This window comes from Stegostoma tigrinum, chromosome 12 (assembly GCF_030684315.1).
Source record: "Stegostoma tigrinum isolate sSteTig4 chromosome 12, sSteTig4.hap1, whole genome shotgun sequence".
Lineage (NCBI taxonomy): Eukaryota > Metazoa > Chordata > Chondrichthyes > Orectolobiformes > Stegostomatidae > Stegostoma > Stegostoma tigrinum.
This window is the reverse complement of record NC_081365.1, coordinates 53,112,906-53,132,574: the sequence shown is the minus strand read 5'-3', so window position 1 is coordinate 53,132,574 and position 19,669 is coordinate 53,112,906. Positions and strand designations below refer to the sequence as shown.

Below are 19,669 nucleotides of genomic sequence, written 5' to 3'. Positions count from 1 at the left end.
AGGAAGGGATGGGTGAGAGGAAGAACAGGTTAGGGAGGCAGAGACAGGTTGGACTGGTTTTGGGATGCAGTGGGTGGGGGGGGGGAAGAGCTGGGCTGGTCGTGTGGTGCAGTGGGGGGAGGGGACGAACTGGGCTGGTTTAGGGATGCAGTAGGGGAAGGGGAGATTTTGAAACTGGTGAAGTCCAACTGCACCTCCCAGTCGCAAACCATTTCCACTCCCCCTCCCATTCTCTAGATGACATGTCCATCATGGGCCTCCTGCAGTGCCACAATGATGCCACCCGAAGGTTGCAGGAACAGCAACTCATATTCCGCCTGGGAACCCTGCAAAACTCCCACTTCCTACAGACTAAGGGAGTGGCCATGGGCACCCGCATGGGCCCCAGCAATGCCTGCCTCTTTGTAGGTTACGTGGAACAGTCCCTCTTCCGCACCTACACAGGCCCCAAACCCCACCTCTTCCTCCGGTACATTGATGACTGTATCGGCGCCGCCTCTTGCTCCCCAGAGGAGCTCGAACAGTTCATCCACTTCACCAACACCTTCCACCCCAACCTTCAGTTCACCTGGGTCATCTCCAGCACATCCCTCACCTTCCTGGACCTCTCAGTCTCTATCTCAGGCAACCAGCTTGTAACTGATGTCCATTTCAAGCCCACCGACTCCCACAGCTACCTAGAATACACCTCCTCCCACCCACCCTCCTGCAAAAATTCCATCTCCTATTCCCAATTCCTCCGCCTCCGCCGCATCTGCTCCCACGATAAGACATTCCACTCCCGCACATCCCAGATGTCCAAGTTCTTTAAGGACCGCAACTTTCCCCCCACAGTGATCGAGAACGCCCTTGACCGCGTCTCCCGTATTTCCCGCAACACATCCCTCACACCCCGCCCCCGCCACAACCGCCCCAAGAGGATCCCCCTCGTTTTCACACACCACCCTACCAACCTCCGGATACAGCGCATTATCCTCCGACACTTCCGCCATTTACAATCCGACCCCACCACCCAAGACATTTTTCTATCCCCTCCCCTGTCAGCTTTCCGGAGAGACCACTCTCTCCGTGACTCCCTTGTTCGCTCCACACTGCCCTCCAACCCCACCACACCCGGCACCTTCCCCTGCAACCGCAGGAAATACTACACTTGTCCTCACACCTCCTCCCTCACCCCCATCCCAGGCCCCAAGATGACATTCCACATTGTCAGATGTGCAGGTGAACCTCTGCTTAATGTGGTATACTGCATCCACTGTACCCGGTGCGGCTTCCTCTACATTGGGGAAACCAAGCGGAGGCTTGGGGACCGCTTTGCAGAACACCTCCGCTCAGTTCGCAACAAACAACTGCACCTCCCAGTCGCAAACCATTTCCACTCCCCCTCCCATTCTCTAGATGACATGTCCGTCATGGGCCTCCTGCAGTGCCACAATGATGCCACCCGAAGGTTGCAGGAACAGCAACTCATATTCCGCCTGGGAACCATGCAGCCATATGGTATCAATGTGGACTTCACCAGTTTCAAAATCTCCCCTTCCCCTACTGCATCCCTAAACCAGCCCAGTTCGTCCCCTCCCCCCACTGCACCACACAACCAGCCCAGCTCTTCCCCCCCCCACCCACTGCATCCCAAAACCAGTCCAACCTGTCTCTGCCTCCCTAACCGGTTCTTCCTCTCACCCATCCCTACCTCCCACCCCAAGCCGCACCCCCAGCTACCTACTAACCTCATCCCACCTCCTTGACCTGTCCGTCTTCCCTGGACTGACCCTCCCTACCTCCCCACCTACACTCTCTCCACCCATCTTCTTTACTCTCCATCTTCGGTCCGCCTCCCCCTCTCTCCCTATTTAATCCAGTTCCCTCTCCCCATCCCCCTCTCTGATGAAGGGTCTAGGCCCGAAACGTCAGCTTTTGTGCTCCTGAGATGCTGCTTGGCCTGCTGTGTTCATCCAGCCTCACATTTTATTATCTATGGTTATATGTTACTGGTTTAGAAGTAGGGAATGGCCAAATGTTTGGATATAATGGCATTTGTGCAAAGAAAGCTGTGTTAACATGTCACATTGGCTTTTCATCAGCTCTCAGCAGAAATGAGGTTCTATTGTAAATTGAAGGTGGCATAGAAAGAAACCACTGTAATGTGTCTTTCTTTAATTGAGCCAACTGATGCAGAACAAAGACTGCGTTCACCAATACTTCACACATGCTTTATTCCTCTTTACCAGGTCTGATTTGTCTTAAGTTAGGGACATCAGGCAGTGAGGTGTAGTAAAGTGCATTAGCTGAGACCTTAGCGTTAAGTCAGCAGGGATACGTAATGGTAACAGGAGCAAAAATAGAGATTAAAAGTGTTGTTTGGAGTTCTTGATTAGCTTACAGGACTAGACTTTCTGGGGTCAGTCAGTTAGTGACTCTGTACAGTCACAATGCACTGTGGAAGATGGTTTGAATGAGCATTAATACAAATAAGCAGATTGAGACGTATAGCAGATTAGCTACGTGGTTGTTCAGGACAGTTGCCTGTTCTTCCTCTTACATCATTGTTGAGGTGCAATGCTCAGCATTTGTGTCAGAAGAAAGTAGAGTTGCTGGATCTCTCCACCATATCTCCCCACCCCCGTTCAAACTCTCCAAAACAAAAAATTTGCAAACGCCCAAAGAAACTTGTCATTTCAATAAAGAATTATTTATTAATGAAGTGGGTGCCAGGCTTGGGATCTCTGAAGACGTGTAACTTGTAGTGTATTCCTCAATTCTTTTTAATAGTAGCGTAAGGCATAAAATTGTCAATTGAACCAGCACCCATGCATACATCCTGTTGAGCAGAGTTAAATTGTAAGTTTGAGTTCATAATATATGGTTTGGCAAGTTGTACTTTGCATAATTAATTCTGGTTAAAATAGGCAGGAATATTGCCTTCCCACCCACTTTCCCCCACCAAATTCCTTGCAAAATTAATTGCTAATTAGTTTTGACATTAGAGTATTAAATTAGTGTAGGTTAACCAACAGCTATTTCCTGGATGTCTTAAATCAGAATGAAGATTTTAATATTACGAAATAACCCAAAATCTAAAAGAACCTACTTACAGTTCGTGTGCACAACCCTTTGAAATTTCATTTAATGGGATTTAAATTTTCGTTCTTCAACATGGAGGGTGGTCACTATTTACTTAGTGAATTTGAAGGGTGTGAGGTAGGTTACATTTCTGCATTGATATTACCATATCAAGCAGTGGAGCTGCAATTTAATTGAGTTGACCCCCATTAGCTCCAACGTTATGGAAGACTACTGGCTTTGTCCACAGTGTGCAGCAAGCAGAAATTTTAAATGCTCAACCAGTGTGGCTGAATAATACATATTGCCACCTACTCTGCCTCTAGGTTGACTAAGTGCATTGGCTTATTTTAGGAACCAACACTAGTTGGCTCTAGTCCTTCAGTTTGGGTTGGAATTCCTGTTTCCAATTCAGATCAAACTGAAAGCACCCACTGAACAGTGGAGGAGTCTTGGTCAGGAATCCTTCAGCGAAAGCAGCAGATTCCAGTCTAAGGATGCATTCAGCCAGCTGTGGAATGAACTGATGCTCAGAACATTCCCATTCTTTTTGACAGGTGCCATATCCTGTGGGTTAAAGCAACTGAGAGATGGTCATTATGGCTATTAGGCCGGTGGATGAGGAGTAAAGGTGCCTAGTGGTTTGGTAGGACATGAGGCAGGTAACTGAGGGCTTGATGTAGGTGGGGTCTAGTGGAGAGGCTTTTGTTCTGCGGATTGAAATAGGATTTGGATCATATCATGTTTAGAGGGGTAGATTTCAGTTCTGGATGCGGGTTGGTATTAAAGCAAGTTTTAATTCCTCTAAATTTTCCTGGCTAGGGTGAATCACAACAATTTGAAGTCTGACGGTAACTCTCGGTTGAGGACATTATTGTTTTGGATCCGGTGGGGGGGTGGTGGGTGGAATCACAGATGCTGGCTAATTACCCATTAGAAACTTCAATTGCCCTGGAGAGTAAACTCATTGGGATCTCTGTATGGTCTCTGCTCAACTCCTCTGGATGCTTTTGCAATGTCTATCATCTGATAGAAAGCTCTGAACCAATGACATCTGTGTTGCTGATCTGCGTAGACCTTCTGTTATTTAGGGGAACTAGAAGCTGTGCTTGTATTTTTACATAACCTGCAAGTCAAGGCACATTTTCTGAGCTGCCAGTAATGCTTTGAATTCTGTTCCATGCTTCTGCAAATTTTTCAGCTTGATGCAGTTCATAGAAACATATACTTTTACCTTCGTCATTAGCCTTGGCAGAAGAAAATTCAAAGACCCATGCCTTTTGTGAGTTCCACCACTTTATTTAACTATTTTTGCTTTTCTAAGCCTGTTGAAGTATTGATATAATTTCGATTCCCTGTGCTAAACCGCATCATTGCAAGTTCAGTACCTGTACCACCAGAGGTCTTGGCGTGTGCCTCTTTCACTTATTGCTTTGTCACAGAATGGCAAAGATTGGGAGAAATGGAGGTGTGTGAAAAGCCTGAATAATGAGGGGACAAATAACGATGCTGCATGAAAAAAGTTTGTTGGATCTGGCTTGTAAGTTGGAGTACCATTTACTGTGCAGACTGTGGCATTACTGCATTTGAGCACAGTACAGATTAGGAGGATGTTAATTGGCCTTTGCTGAGATGCATGGTTAATTGTAACAATGCTCAACCATTGTGAATCTGATTTTTTTTTCCCCCCTGTGCACTTATAAGCAAAGCATCAGGGCAAACGTTAAGTGTGTATGGTATAGCATGTATGGAAAGAAATGGGAGGCTTTTAATCATTAAAATTGAACCTCAACAAAAGTACAGCAGAAGTGCTTCTGCAATACGCGGATGTTCCTAATCTTGTGGAAACTTGCCATTAACTAATTTAAAAATAAATTTAGGAAGAGCCCTATTTGCCTGCTTCCATCACAATCCAGTATTCTGCTGTCAGCATGGCTATCTGTCAGATAAGACAAACTCAAATCTCATCTGTATCTCAGATGTATGTTAAGTACAGATGGCTTATTTGTACATATACTCCCTGCTGACTTGATCTTTATTCATTCCACAGTGCCTTAAAAACTGAATATCTAGTAATCAGCACGTTGATGTTTGTGGGACCTTGCTGTCCTGATTATCTGCCACATTTCTTGCATTACAAGGCATTTATACCTCAAACTAACTTTGACTACAAGGCACTTTTGGATATCTTCATCTCATGAAAGGCTCCGTATGAATGCAACTTATTTCCTTTTTAATAGATGAGATTTCATTCTTTAACATTAAATGTTATTAAGCAGAAAAAATTGCAAAGCATAAAATGAAAGAGTTGCAGTGTTTTGAACCTTTGGGAGAATTTTGTTACGCTGAAGCTGTGTTACATTTATTTATTATTTATTACTTCAGCTTAAATTGATGTAAACTGCGAAGCTAAACTGTTGGGCACTTAGGTAATGATCATAAATTAGATCAGTACTGAAACATTCTGGCATAATATTGTATGCACACTTCTGTATGTCTGCATACTTGAATCATTGTTGTAAATCAGTTTCTGCAAGTATTTCATCTGTATGCAAATTTCAGTTTTAATACCCTCTATTAGCATAAATGTTAAATGCAATATGTAGGATTACCATTTGGCTCACTGGTTGCTCTTTACACAATAATATTATGATGCAAATGTCCTATAGCCATATGTGATGTACCATCAGGTACTCTTGATTTTGGTAGTAAATAAACTTGGTCTGATTTGTTTCTTTTTTGGTATTAGATGCAGAATTAATTAATTTCCTTTTATTCAAAGAAGCCTGATTAACATCTGAATGCCAGCTTTGTACCTTGGGTATCCTGCTGTTGTTGCACAAACACAAGAGCTTTGTGTCCTGGCTGCTTGAGGCCAGAAACATGTCGAAAAGTGTTTTGTCTAATGGCTTCTAAATAACTGAATGGGTGATGTCAAAGTTCTCTCTTTGTCCTAGTTTTGTGTGGGTTGGCAGGGTTGGAGAATTGAGAAAGCTCCTTCTGTCTTGCATCCAGTGACAGTACTGTGTGTACTGGGAGGTAATGGTACATTTGCAAACCAGGGCCAGCAGTGTGATAATATGGTAACTTTTTATTTCTGATAGTTAGTTAGTAAAACGTCCACCTGCTGTTCTCAAGGAGTTGGTCCCTGCTGATGAATCAGTCAGTGGAGGTGGAGAGTGGTAGAACCCAGGCGTTTTCTTTTTCTCTGAAGTGAGCCACTTTTTCCTTCAGTTAAAGTTTTCTGTTGTATCCAGGGTGGTCACTTGGAAGGTGTTGGCGGGCTGAGGTTGTTACTATCGAACCTAAGTTTTCATAGACTTCTGCTGTAACTCTGCAAACCTGGTAATCCCTCCCCCCCCAACTCCATCCTCACAACCTTCCCTGGAGAGAAATAGCATAAACATGGGAGCTCTGTCAGGATAATTTATGTAGTCATGAACAAGAAAAGGACTTGTGCTTCTAAAAAGGGCTGCTATTATAGGGAGAGGCGGTGGCAGGACGGGTGAGGTAGGAGGAAAATTGAAGCCAGTATGGGGCTGGGTGGGAGAAGAGGGTCAGTCATGCGGTTAGGGAACGTCAGTCTGTGGGGTGATTGTGGATAGAAGTTGCAGTTAGATCCCAGGGTGCAGTTGGCTGCGCTGTAGGAAAATGCAGTCATTGGAGAGGAAGGGCTGTCTCTGCTGCGAGGGAATGCAGCCTTTTGGTGCAACAGTAAACCAGGGGAGCTAGGCTCCCAGCAGAGGAATTCAGGCACTTTGCATAGATACAGTTGGGCCCAGATAAAATATGTACAGTGGAAATTACAGTTGAGATTAGCAGTGTTTCAAATGTATTTTCAAGCAAAATATTATGATATCCTCAGCATTTTCATTATTAAATAGATTCAACAGGGAGAGCCGTCATCAATCCCAAACATAAAGTTGAAATTTTCTGTTGAACCACCATAACCCTCTTTCCAATGAGAACAAGTGCAAACATGTATATGTTTGGTCAAAGCTTAAAGTGCCAGTAGCTTTCATTTGGTTATTCTGCCCTGTTTTATGGGTAGAAGTTAGGTTAGGGCTAGAATTATTGCAAAAAATTCTGCAAAATTATGTCATTAATGTTTGCATTGAACAGCAACAAAATGACAGTCTTTAGTTTTCAAATATGGGTGTTTGCCAATGATGACTGCGCATTTTCCAGGATTACTTGAGGTTCAGTTGTCTTTGTTTGGTGTACTAGAAAGGATGTCACCCTTAAAGTTACCTTTCAGCTTAGGGAGCAGTAGAAACTCCGCTACTTATCAAGTTAATACATGTTCTGGGGGTTTCATGGCAATGGCTGCATTATCTCTACATTATATGAATAAATGCTTGAAACTCGATCAGGAATCTGTACCCTTTTTGAATCACTGCTGATGCATAAATAAACGCTCACAAGTCGGAAGATATTCAAATAACAACTGAATTATCCTGAGCTAACTTGTTTAATTTACAAAGGCTGTTATTTAAGCATATTATTGCAAAGCAGCACTTCATGATTGGGCACTCGACCAGGAACCTTTTGCCTTTTGATTGATTAATTATTAGCAGTTTGCTTTGCATCTGGAGTGTATTTTCTAAGTGAAGTTGTTTGACCTTGCAGTCTCCTTTGGATAGAGTGGGATGTAATAGAGAAAGAAGTATAGGACTGTTTTGGGCATCCTCAGAGGAGCAGCTGTTCTTTCACTTTTATATACTTGATTAGTGTCCATGCAGGTCGAGGTTCATTTATAAATCCCTTAAACCTATGCACGTGGAATGAGCTGTGGAGTTGTCAATTACTGTCCTACAATTTGTGGTGGCATGTCATTAGCAATAATATTGATCAGTACATGGTGAAAGTGTGTGTTCCAAGTAGCCCTGATGTGCTGACATTGGAGTTGGTATCAGACATTGATGTTAGGATAAAGAGTCATTGTTTACTGGTCTCGAAGGACTGTAGAACAGTGCCAGTTGGGAAAACCCAGAGGAAAAGTGATCCCTTTACTTGCACGGAGCAAGGCTTTATCGCAGCACTGAAGTAGCTACAGTCTAGTTTTCCCTGTGATTGTTGCTACCAGCAGTTGCATTAGATCTCAGAGCAGCTGAAATTCTTTGTTCTTGCTCATGTCTTCCATAAACATAGAAACTGGAGAAAGACTTTGCTCTTACACGACTAAGTATTTCATTTTATATAAGACATCCAAATAGTAATGGAAATTGACTGGTTACAGTTGCTCCACATGATGTTTGTTGCTTGAAGGCCTTTCTAACAAAGCAATATCATGTGATGTACTCCTGAATTGTGATTGTAAATCTGTTATAATGGGTGTATTCGTCAGAACAAAGTAGCGATTATACTAGTGGAGGAGCAAAGAATGAAGACGCTTTTGTATATGTGGACAGAAATAAATGAATATCATTTTGAGCTGAAGAAGCAAGTGGAGGGAGGAAAGGGCAAAACAAAGCTTAGGCAATGAAATACCACAATTGTTTGGAAAAGAAATAATTTTGCGGTTCATTTTTGTAATCTTGTAAAGACTTGTATATTTCCTCCTCACCCCTCCCGTCAATTTTACTCCATTTCTTCAATCGTGAATACGTTGGTCTGTGTCTGGTATGAAGACCAATGATGAGCACTGATTAGCCTCATCACCATCTCATGACAATAAAACTAACATTAGCATCATTTGTGGGTAATTACAATCCAGAAGCTGCTGTCCAATTTATTGGTGTAATCCAAAAGCATTACTAAACTGTTACTCGGAGCCATTTGGCATTAAAATACAGGAAAAGCACATGATTATGGTACCTCACTTTTTTGAGCTTTTGACTAGGTAGATTGTACATTCAAGTTTTTGAACTGAATTTTTAATACCTGACAAATGTTAATTACTGACGAATAAAGTTTTTGTGTCCCTGAAAAATTACTCTTTGAATGCACGGAGTATCATTGCTTCAGATTTCACCTGTTGTGAAATTCATTCAATGCTTTAACTTGTATTTCTTGGTCCAGACTCTGTGCTTGTGAAATTGAACTCTTCGGGTTTTTGAGTAGATTTCCGGCTCGGGTCGTGGATGTTCCGGTTGGTTGGCTTGCTGAGCTGGATTTTTGTTCCACAGATGTTTCATTACTCTGCTGGGTAACATCCTCAGTGCAGCCTCTGAAGTGCTGTTGTCTTTTCCCACCTGTTATTTAAACTCTACAGTGTCTGTTGAGCTTCCAGTTTTCCTTTGCAATGGAGTATGTGTAGTGTCTAGCTGTTTGTTGATGGGCTTGTTAGTGGAGAACCAGACCTCTAGGAATTCTCTGCTTGTTTCTGCTTGGCCTGACCCATGATCCTGGTGTTGTCCCAGTCAAACTGACGGTTTTCCTTTAGCTATGTGGGTGAAGATGAGTGAGTATTGGTTGTTTGTTTTTTGTTGGTAGTTGGTGTTCATGTACTCTTGTGGCTAATTTTCTTCCTGTCTGCCCAATATATTGTTTTGTTGCAATCTTTGCAGGGGATCTTGTATATGACATTGGTCCTGTCCATTGTGGGTAATGGGTCTTTGGTTTGGGTTCGCAGTTGGCGTAGTGTTGATGTGGGTTTCTGTGCTACTCTGATGCCCAGTGGTCGTAGGAGATTTGTTGTCTGTTCAGATATGTTCCTGATGTATGGTAACATGAGGAGTGTATTGTTATTTGTGTAACGTGTATCGTCTGATCCAGTTTTTTTGGGTATCTCTCCTCCTTGAATACTTGGAGGAGGTACTCCTCTTTTTGGCGTAGTTCTGTGTTGCTGCAGTGTGTTGTTGCCTGTTTAAATAGGGGTGGCAGGGTGGCTCAGTGGTGAGCACTGCTGCCTCACAGCCCCAGGGACCCAGGTTCAATTCCACCCATGGGCAACTGTCTGTGTGGAGTTTGCACAATCTCCCAGTGTCTGCTTGGGTTTCCTCTGGTGGCTGTGCTTTCTTCCCACAGTCCAAAGATGTGCAGGCTGAGTGGATTGCCCATGCTAAGTTGCCCATAATGCCCAAGGATGTTTAGGTTAGGTGGGTTAGACACAGGGAATCGGGGTAGGGGAATGAGTTTGGGCAGGTTGCTGTCGGAGGTGCAGTGTGGACTTGCTGGTCCCAATGGCCTGTCCCCATACTGTAGGGATTCGATGAATACCATACCTTTGCCTCTTCGATGTAACTTCATTTGTGGTCGTTAGGATGGTTGCTGTTGGAATTCAACACTTGGTCTGTGTGTGTGTGTGGCTTTCCTGTGTACCTTTTTTTGGGAATTTCCTGGTGGTCCTGTGTTCCAGCACGAAGTCCGTGAATTGGTGCTGTTTGTTCTTCTCCTCTTCCTTGGTGAATCTGATCCCAGTGAGTGTGCTGTTGATTAGCTCATGTGTCTGCTGTAGTTTGGTCCATTGAATAATTACGAAGGAGTCGTCCATTAGTGTATCCGTCGTTTTGGCTGGATTAGCGGAAGGGCCGTGCTTTTGAGTCTCTGCTTCGCAGCTTCACCTATTAGTCCGGAGATAGGTGATCCCATGGGTGTCCCATTGATCTGATTGTATATTTGTCCATTTAAAGGTGAAGTGGGTGGTGAGGTACAGGCCCAGTAGCTTCATGTTGTCTGTGGAGATGGTGTCACTCGGGTCTTGTTCTTGTTTCAGTAGTGTTGCCAGTGTTTCTCTTGCTAGTGGTATGTCTACAGAGATTATATTCAGCCACAAGAGTACATGAACATCAACTAGCAACCCTATATATTCTCCACGGCGAAGGAAAACCGGAAGCAAGGTAACCCAGCTCAACGGACACCAAGAGTTTAAATACCAGGCAGGAAAACACAATGGTGCTTCATCTGAGGCTGCACTGATGATATTACTCAGCAGGGTAATGAAACATCTGAAGAACGACGAACCAGCTCAGCAAGCCAATGAACTCTTCAGGGCTGGTGCTTGAAGTGAAACAATAAAAACTGGAATGCTTATTCCAGTATGACTTCTGTGATGATGTCTGACTGGTGAAAGTACAGCTGGGCCATGGGTATGAGGATTGATCGGGTGTGCTGTTTAGCAGCTTCAGGTTGATTCAAAAGACAGTCTGCACAGAACCAGTTGAGGCCCTGTCGTATCAATATGTTAAGTTTTATGCTTGAGATTCTCCACAAATGCTCTATACTACATCTGAAGTCATGTTACACAGCAATTAGCAGTTCCCAGGCACAGAGCCAATAGGTTGTGTACAAATAATGTTCCCTTTTATGACAGTCATATCTTTTGCAGTCTTGAGGTGTGATCTGGAGAAGACAAGAGGTAATAGAAGGTTTATCATTTGGTTTTGGAAGGGAGAACAAAAGAACTGTATTTAAGTAGGGGTGGGTGTGTGTGGAAAGCAGTAGAATGCTGCAATGTGGAAAGGATTTGGGGTACTTGTGCATGAAACACAAAGTGGGCACATGGGTACATCAGATAATCAGAAAGACTAATGAATGTTGGACTTTCTTTCAAGAGGCTTGGAGTAAAAAGTAGAAATGTCTACTGTAACTGGACAAGGTACTGATGAGACTACACCTGGAGGACTGTGAACAGTTTTGATCCCTTTATTTAAGGAAAGATATCATTTCACTGGAGGCAGTTTGAGATGTTTCCCTAGCCTGATACCTGCAGTGGAGTTTAGAAGAATGTGTGATGACCTCATTACAAGGTATAGGATTGTTTTAGAGGCTAGACAACATAAATGCTGAGAAGATGGGTCTTGGAGCAGAGGGCACAGTCTCACAAATGGCCATCAATTTTAAGCTTTGAGATGAGGAAGAATTTCTTCTGAGGGTTGAGTTTTTGGAACTCATTGCCACAGAGAGCTGTGGGATACTGACCTTTGTGTATATTTCAAGTTGACAATTGTGGGTAATGAGGGAAAGGCAGGAAAGTGGATGTGAGGAATAGTAGAGGAGGCTCAAGGGCCAAATGACGACCTCCTATGCCCATTTCTTCGAGTCTTAAGGGAGAGCCTGCACAAGCACTGGAGGTATTGTTGCAGTTCCTCTTGGCCTGTGCATCTGATAGAAACAAGGTAGCTGTACCTGATATGTGGCACCATTTAAATGTAGCTGCTAGAAGCTGTTTATATACATTTTGGAGGGCCCAAGGTAATAGACTTCTGTGCCAGGAATCTGTCTGCTGGTGTACCCCTGTGTATTTTTGGATGATGTCCCATGTTCGCGAATAAACTAAGATTTGAAGTTTAAAATTCACCATCAAACTGGGAACTTGCCAAATAAACCTATCTGACGTAGATTTGGGTCTTTGCAGTCATGAAATAACCTGCCAGCAGAGCCCTACCAGCCCCAGTATCCAATTCCTGAGAAGAAAGTGACTTTCAATTTCTGGCTTAACCTTAACTAAATTAACACTCTACAAAGGCACAGAAACACTGCCAACCAAAAAAGGAGCAACTTCCATCTATCTCTGGTCTTGGAAGTGGCAAGACGTGATAGTGGAGTTGTCAACTTCGGAATCTGGTTCCTCAATCTCATTTGCATTCTAATTCTAATAGCTATAGGCTTGACTTGCGGGCTCTAATCTCTTGTTCTGGAGGCCTCGTGATCATAACATATGATGGGAATGCTCTGGAGCTTCAACAATGTAAAATAATTTGTTGCAGGCAGCTGTTTCATTGTCACTTTGTGGCCCTGCAGTGCAGCAGTTCTTCAGATGTACGTAGGGATCCACAGAGTGATAATGTTAGCCTTAAATATAGTTGTTTGGAAACTGAGCAGAGACTGTAGACCTTGGGGAGGAAGGACCATGACAACTGTGACTGCTTTGCTCCAGATAAGCTTGACATGAACAGATAGTCAAAATTTGAGTCCTTTCAGATGCCATCCCCTCAAAATTGTTTTGCAATTCACCAATGAGCTCTGCTATTTATTATAAGAGCTAATCTATTACTTTTCTTTTGTCTAAAGATTAAATATTTATATTGATTTGCTGGTCTGCTATAGCTGGATACATGCACAAATGCAAAGTCCTCATACCTAATTCCTAATAGCCTAGTCCTAATTCCTCCCACTTCTTACAGACAAAGGGGGTAGCCATGGGTACCCGCATGGGCCCAAGCTGTGCCCACCTCTTTGTAGGGTATGTGGAACAATCTCTCTTCCAAAGCTACACCTAGCCCTATCCCCCATCTCTTCCTCCGTTATATTGACAGTTTTGGTGCCGACTTGTGGTCCCACGAGGAGCTCGAACAGTTCATCCACTTCATTAACATCTTCTACCCCAACCTTGATTAGATGAGATTCCCTACAGTGTGGAAACATGCCCTTTGGCCCAACAAGTCCACATCGCCCCTTGAAGATCCCACCCAGACCCATCCCCCTATAACCCACTCACTCCTGAACACTATGGGCAAGTTAGCATGGTCAATCCACCTAGCCTGCACATCCTTGGACTGTGGGAGGAAACCGGAGTACCCTGAGGAAACCCACGCAGTCATGGGGAGAATGTGCAAACTCCGTACAGACAGTAGCCCGACACTGGGATTGAACCCGGGTCCCTGGCGCTGTGAGGCTGCAGTGCTAACCACTGAGCCACCGTGCCACCCAAAAGTTTACCTGGACTATCTCTGAGACCTCTCTCTCCTTCCTGGACCCCTCTATCTCCATCTCCTGGAAACTGATATCCATTTCACGCCTACTGACTCCCACAACTACCTAGAATATTCCTCCTCTCACCCACCTTCCTGTAAAAAGGCCATCCCCAATTCCCAATTCCTTTCGCCTCCACTACATCAGCCCCCGAGATTAGGCATTCCACTCCTGAACATCCCAGATGTTCTGTTTTTATTTGTTCAGAAACCACAACACTCCCTTCACAGTGATCGAAAATGCCCTCGATCGTGTCTCCCACATTTCCCGTAACTCATCCCTCAGACCCCTATCCGCAAGAATAACCAAAACAGAATCCCCCTCATCCTCACATACCACCCCATCATCCTCTGACATTTCCGCCATCTGCAATCCGACCCCCCCCCCCCCCCCCCCCCCACCACCACCCACCAAAGACGTTTTTTCACTCCCCACCCTTTATGTGCTTTCCGGAGGGACCACTCTCTCCGTGACTCCCTTGTCTGCTCCACACTGCCCTCCGGCACTTCGCTCTACATCCCGCAGCAAGTGCTACACCTGCCCCTACACCTCCCCCCTCACCCTCATCCCTGGCCCTAAGAAGATGTTTCACATCAATCAGATGTTCACCTGCGCATATGTTAATGTGATATATTGTATCCGCTGTTCCCATTGTGGCCTCCTCTACATCGGAGAAACCAAATGGAGGCTTGAGGACCGCTTTGCAGATCACCTACTGCTCAGTTCGCAACAAACAACTACACCTCCCAGTCGCAAACCATTACAACTACCCACCTTCCCACCACTCTTCGGACGACGTGTCCATCTTGGGCCTCCTGCATTGCCACAATGACCTGCCACCCAAAAGATGCAGGAACAGCATCTCATATTTCGCTTGGGAACCCTGCGGCCCAAGGGTATCAATGTGTATTTCACAAGCTTCAAGCTTCAAAATCTCCCCTCCACCGATCACATTCCAAAATCAGCCCAGCTAGTCCACGCCCCCCTTAACCATTCCTCCCACTTCAAGCCCCACACCATCTCCTACCCATTAACCTCATCCCACCCCCTTGACCTGTCTGTCCTCCCTGGACTGACCTATCCCCTCCCTAACTCCCCACCTACATTCACCTTCACTAGCTCTAACCCTGCCTCTTTGACCTGTCTGTCTCCTTTCACCCTACCTTCTCCTTTATCCATCTTCTGTCCACCTCCCCCTGTCTCCCTATTTATTTCAGAATCGCCTTCCCCTCCCCCATTTCTGAGGAAGGGTCCCAACCCAAAATGTCAAACTTCCCTGCTCCTCTGCTGCTTGGCCTGCTGTGTTCATCCAGCCTCTCACTGTGTCATCTCCAAAGTCCTAATACTCTCCCAACATAGAAATGAAAACAGTCACTTGAAAATGTTGATAAAATGTGAGGCTGTGTTCATCCAGCCTCACATTTTATCATCTTGGAATCTCCAGCATCTGCAGTTCCCATTATCTCTGATACTTGAAAATGTTGACTGTGTTGCTCAATGAATTGAACAATTCATCAAATTATTTTGTTACCACATTCGGATATACAGGAACAGGTTTAATTTCTGGTCTCTGTTGGGCTAGTTTAATCTCACTCACTAGCTGGGAATTTGGGTTGCTGTATTTAAGGAGGGTGAGTAATTACAGTCATGGGCCATTTTATCACTGCAGATAAATTGTCACGTATGCATATGTTATGACCATACTCTGTGTGTGAAAATTTTGTTAAACATGCTATCTGGGCATCTTTTTAGTCTCTTGCAAGTTCCTTCCAATGTATAACAGATATTTAAAAAAATTGAAAACCAACTTTGTATGTACATGGATAATGGGAACTGCAGATGCTGGAGAATCCAAGGTAACAAAGTGTGGAGCTGGATGAACACAGCAGGCCAAGCAGCATCTCAGGAGCACAAAAGCTGATGTTTCAGGCCTAGACCCTTCATTAGTGAGGGGGTTGGGGAAAGGGAACTGGAATAAATAGGGAGCAAGGGGGAGGCAGACCGAAGATGGAGAGAAAACAAGATAGGTAGAGAGGAGAGTATAGGTGGGGAGGTAGGGAGGGGATAGGTCAGTCCAGAGAAGACGGACAGGTCATGGAGGTGGGATGAGGTTAGTAGGTAGGAAATGGAGATGCGGCTTGAGGTGAGAGGAAGGGATGGGTGAGAGGAAGAACAGGTTAGGGAAACAGAGATAGGCTGGGCTGGTTTTGGGATGCGTTGGGGGAAGGGGAGATTTTGAAGCTTGTGAAGTCCACATTGACACCATTGGGCTGCAGGGTTCCCAAGTGGAATATGAGTTGCTGTACCCGCATGGGCCTAAGCTATGCCTGCCTCTTTGTAGGTTACGTGGAACAGTCCCTCTTCCGCACCTACACTGACCCTAAACTCAACCTCTTCCTCCGTTACATTGATGCCTGTATTGGTGCTGCCTCTTGCTCCCCAGAGGAGCTCGAACAGTTCATCCACTTCACCAACACCTTCCACCCCAACCTTCAGTTCACCTGGGCCATCTCCAGCACATCCCTCACCTTCCTGGACCTCTCAGTCTCCGTCTCAGGCAACCAGCTTGTAACTGATGCCCATTTCAAGCCCACTGACTCCCACAGCTACCGAGAATACACCACCTCCCACCCACCCTCCTGCAAAAATTCCATCCCCTATTCCCAATTCCTCCGCCTCCGCCGCATCTGCTCCCAGAAGTCCACATTCTTCAAGGACCGCAACTTTCCCCCCACAGTGGTAGAGAACGCCCTTGACCGCGTCTCCCGCATTTCCCGCAACACATGCCTCACACCCCGCCCCCGCCACAACCTCCCCCAGAGGATCCCCCTCGTTCTCACATTCCACCCCACCAACCTCCGGATAGAACGTACCATCCTCCGACACTTCCGCCATCTACAATCCGACCCCACCACCCCAAGCTATTTTTCCATCCCCATCCTTGTCTGCCTTCCGGAGAGACCCTCTCTCCGCGACTCCTTTGTCCGTTCCACACTCCCCTCCAACCACACCACGCCCAGCACCTTCCCCTGCAACCGCAGGAAGTGCTACACTTGCCCCCACATCACCTCCCTCACCCCTAACCCAGGCCCCAAGATGACCTTCCATATCAAGCAGATGTTCACCTGCACATCTGCCAGTGTGGTATATTGCATCCATTGTACCCGGTGTGGCTACCTCTACATTGGGGAAGCCAAGCGGAGGCTTGGGGACCGCTTTGCAGAACACCTCCGCTTGGTTTGCAACAAACAGCTGCACCTCCCAGTTGCAAACCATTTCCGCTCCCCCTCCCATTCTTTAGATGACATGTCTGTCATGGGCCTCCTGCAGTGCCACAATGATGCCACCCGAAGGTTGCCAGAACAGCAACTCCTATTTCGCTTGGGAACCCTGCAGCCCCATGGTATCAATGTGGATTTCACAAGCTTCAAAATCTCCCCTTCCCCCACTGCATCCCAAAACCAGCCCAGCCTGTCTCTGCTTCCCTAACCTGTTCTTCCTCTCACCCATCCCTTCCTCCCACCTCCAGCCACACCTTCATTTCCTACCTACCACCTCATCCCGCCTCCTTGACCTGTCCATCTTCCCTGGACTGAGCTATCCCCTCCCTACCTCCTCACGTATACTCTCCTCTCTACCTATCTTCTTTACTCTCCATCTTCGGTCCGCCTCCCCCTCTCTCCCTATTTATTCCAGTTCCCTTTCCCCATCCCCCTCTCTGATGAAGGGTCTAGGCCCGAAACGTCAGCTTTTGTGCTCCTGAGATGCTGCTTGGTCTGGTGTCTTCATCCAGCTCCACACTTTGTTATCTTGTATGTATATGGTATCCCTTTTAATTATGCTTTCCTGTTGCATGATTTCATGACCCTGCAATGCTACAGGAAACCTACCTAGCTCATGTTGTAGCCTTCCACTGTAGTTCTTGGAGGAAACTGACAAAATGGGCAGTGATGTAGTAATATAAATCATTCATACTACTTACACTGTGTAAGATGCATGAAGTTACCTATAACATATAACTCAGTGAAGGATCTCCAGATAGTGGAACACACTGATAAGTTATGAGTATATTTACTTAGCAAGGTTCATGTTTGATCTTGCAGTTTTGCAGATTACTACTCCCTATTTCATTACATAAAGCCGCAGCAACAGTTGACCCAATTTTACGTTCTTTCAGGCAAGCACATCAAAGCAGGAACAACTAAGCATTTGTGCATCTCGCTAAACTGTGCCCTGAAGAGCAATAAAGATATTCTATGTTAATTATGGCTGTATTTTCTTTCGATCACAAATCAATTCCAAAATTGATATGGTTATATCTAGGATGTCTTGCTGGCTACTAACTTTACTTAAAAACTTCAAAAAATAATCTGAAGTTGGATAAGATAGATAAATTTAACTTTTCATATCTACAAAAACACGCAAAAGTGAAATCTAAGAAATAATAAGTAGAGATTAGGTGAAAGGCTGAGAAGATTTTAACTAATTTCCTTTTCACTATTGGCAATAAAAACTGTAGGATTGTTTAAATCTGTTTTTCAACAGCCAGCAGAGTGGAACTTTTCTTCATATTGAAGGAAATAATCAAACGTTATTAAAATAAATCTTAATAAATTTGCTTCAGAGGTTGCTCAGGATCTACCAGAATTCCAAGAATGGAGTTTGCTAAATATTTGTTAGTGATGTCAGGCCATCATGCAACCACATGAGTTTGTACATTGTTGAAACTGATGCCTGAGATTTGTACCTCTCGCCTGTGGCTGAAATGGAAATATCTCACTGCTGGCACTTGAAATCACTAGTTCTGTGACTGTTGTATGGACAGTTGCTGGAATTAGTTCAATTCACTGATTTAATGATGGGTCCGCAACTTGCAGTCTCACTTCAAATTACTTAGGTGGTGTCTTGACTTGTCAGTTGTCTGTGTCAACTATTATTGAGATCAATTTTGAGGGAATTACTAACTGCCAATGTTCGGAAAGCACCTAGGATGCCGTAGATTTTATTTTTGACCTGTTTTCAACTTGAACTCTGAGATTACTCTTTTGGGAATGATTGCTTGCCTCATGAGGAACTGCGTTTGTCTCTGATTCTCTGATCCACGTTACAATGAGACCATAGGTGCAAACCAGCATCTCTCATTCATTCCTTTTAGTGCAAGTAAATCTTCGATATAAACAGTAAGTAATCGAGAAACCCAGCAGGTCTGATAGAGTATGTGGAGAGAGAAAAACAGTGTTAATGTTTCGAGTCCAGTATGACACCTGAAGAAGAATAATCAAATAGTTACACACCAAAGAAGCAAGATAAAAGTTCTGATCCTCATTAGGAACAGGAAATCATTTCCAGAGACAACACGTTATGGAGCTGGAGGAACACAGCAGGCCAGGCTGCATCTGTGCTGTGTTCATGACAAATGACAACATCTTCCATTTGCCAACAGTTGCCTCCTTGACCTGACACACAATCTGTCCATCATCTCTCCCACCTATCATCTGTTCCTCCCACCTCACTGACCTACACTCACCTATCACCATCACACCTACCTTTCCCAGCCACACACCCCTCCCCTCTATTTATTTCCAAGTGCCTTTTCCCCTCCCCATTTCTAAAGAAGGCTCCCAACCGGAAATGTCAACTTTCCTGCCTGTCTGATGCTGCCTGACCTCCTGTGTTGTTCCAGCTTCACACTGTGTTGTCTCTGACTCCAGCATCTGCAGTTCTTGCTATCTCTAAATAATCATTTCGACACTGTCTCTTTATTTCAGTTTCCAGCATTGACAGTATTTTATTTCTATTCGAATAACTCTGGTTGCATTTATTTGTGGTGCCTCCATTATCCTTCATCTCTTCAAGCACCTATCTTGAATATTGCCATAGTACCTACCTTAACCACCGAATTTCACATCGTGACCACTCCTAGAACAGGCTTCTCTTGCTCTTTTGTTTTCGGTGTCTCAAGTTTCATCCT

At 44.8% G+C, this 19,669-nt stretch overlaps 1 protein-coding gene and 1 long non-coding RNA gene across 6 annotated transcripts in view; one reads left to right on the top strand and one right to left on the bottom strand.

Annotated features, from left to right (window-relative positions):
- The window catches only part of igsf11 (immunoglobulin superfamily member 11), a 280,353-nt gene that overhangs the window by 154,087 nt on the left and 106,597 nt on the right, over positions 1 to 19,669 (top strand). The window lies entirely within an intron of this gene.
- Positions 11,119 to 19,669, bottom strand: part of LOC125456922 (uncharacterized) — a 72,639-nt gene continuing 64,088 nt past the window's right edge. The window contains exon 4 of the long non-coding RNA XR_007248540.1: positions 11,119 to 11,346. This is a non-coding gene — a long non-coding RNA (uncharacterized LOC125456922). The remainder of the gene's footprint in view (positions 11,347 to 19,669) is intronic.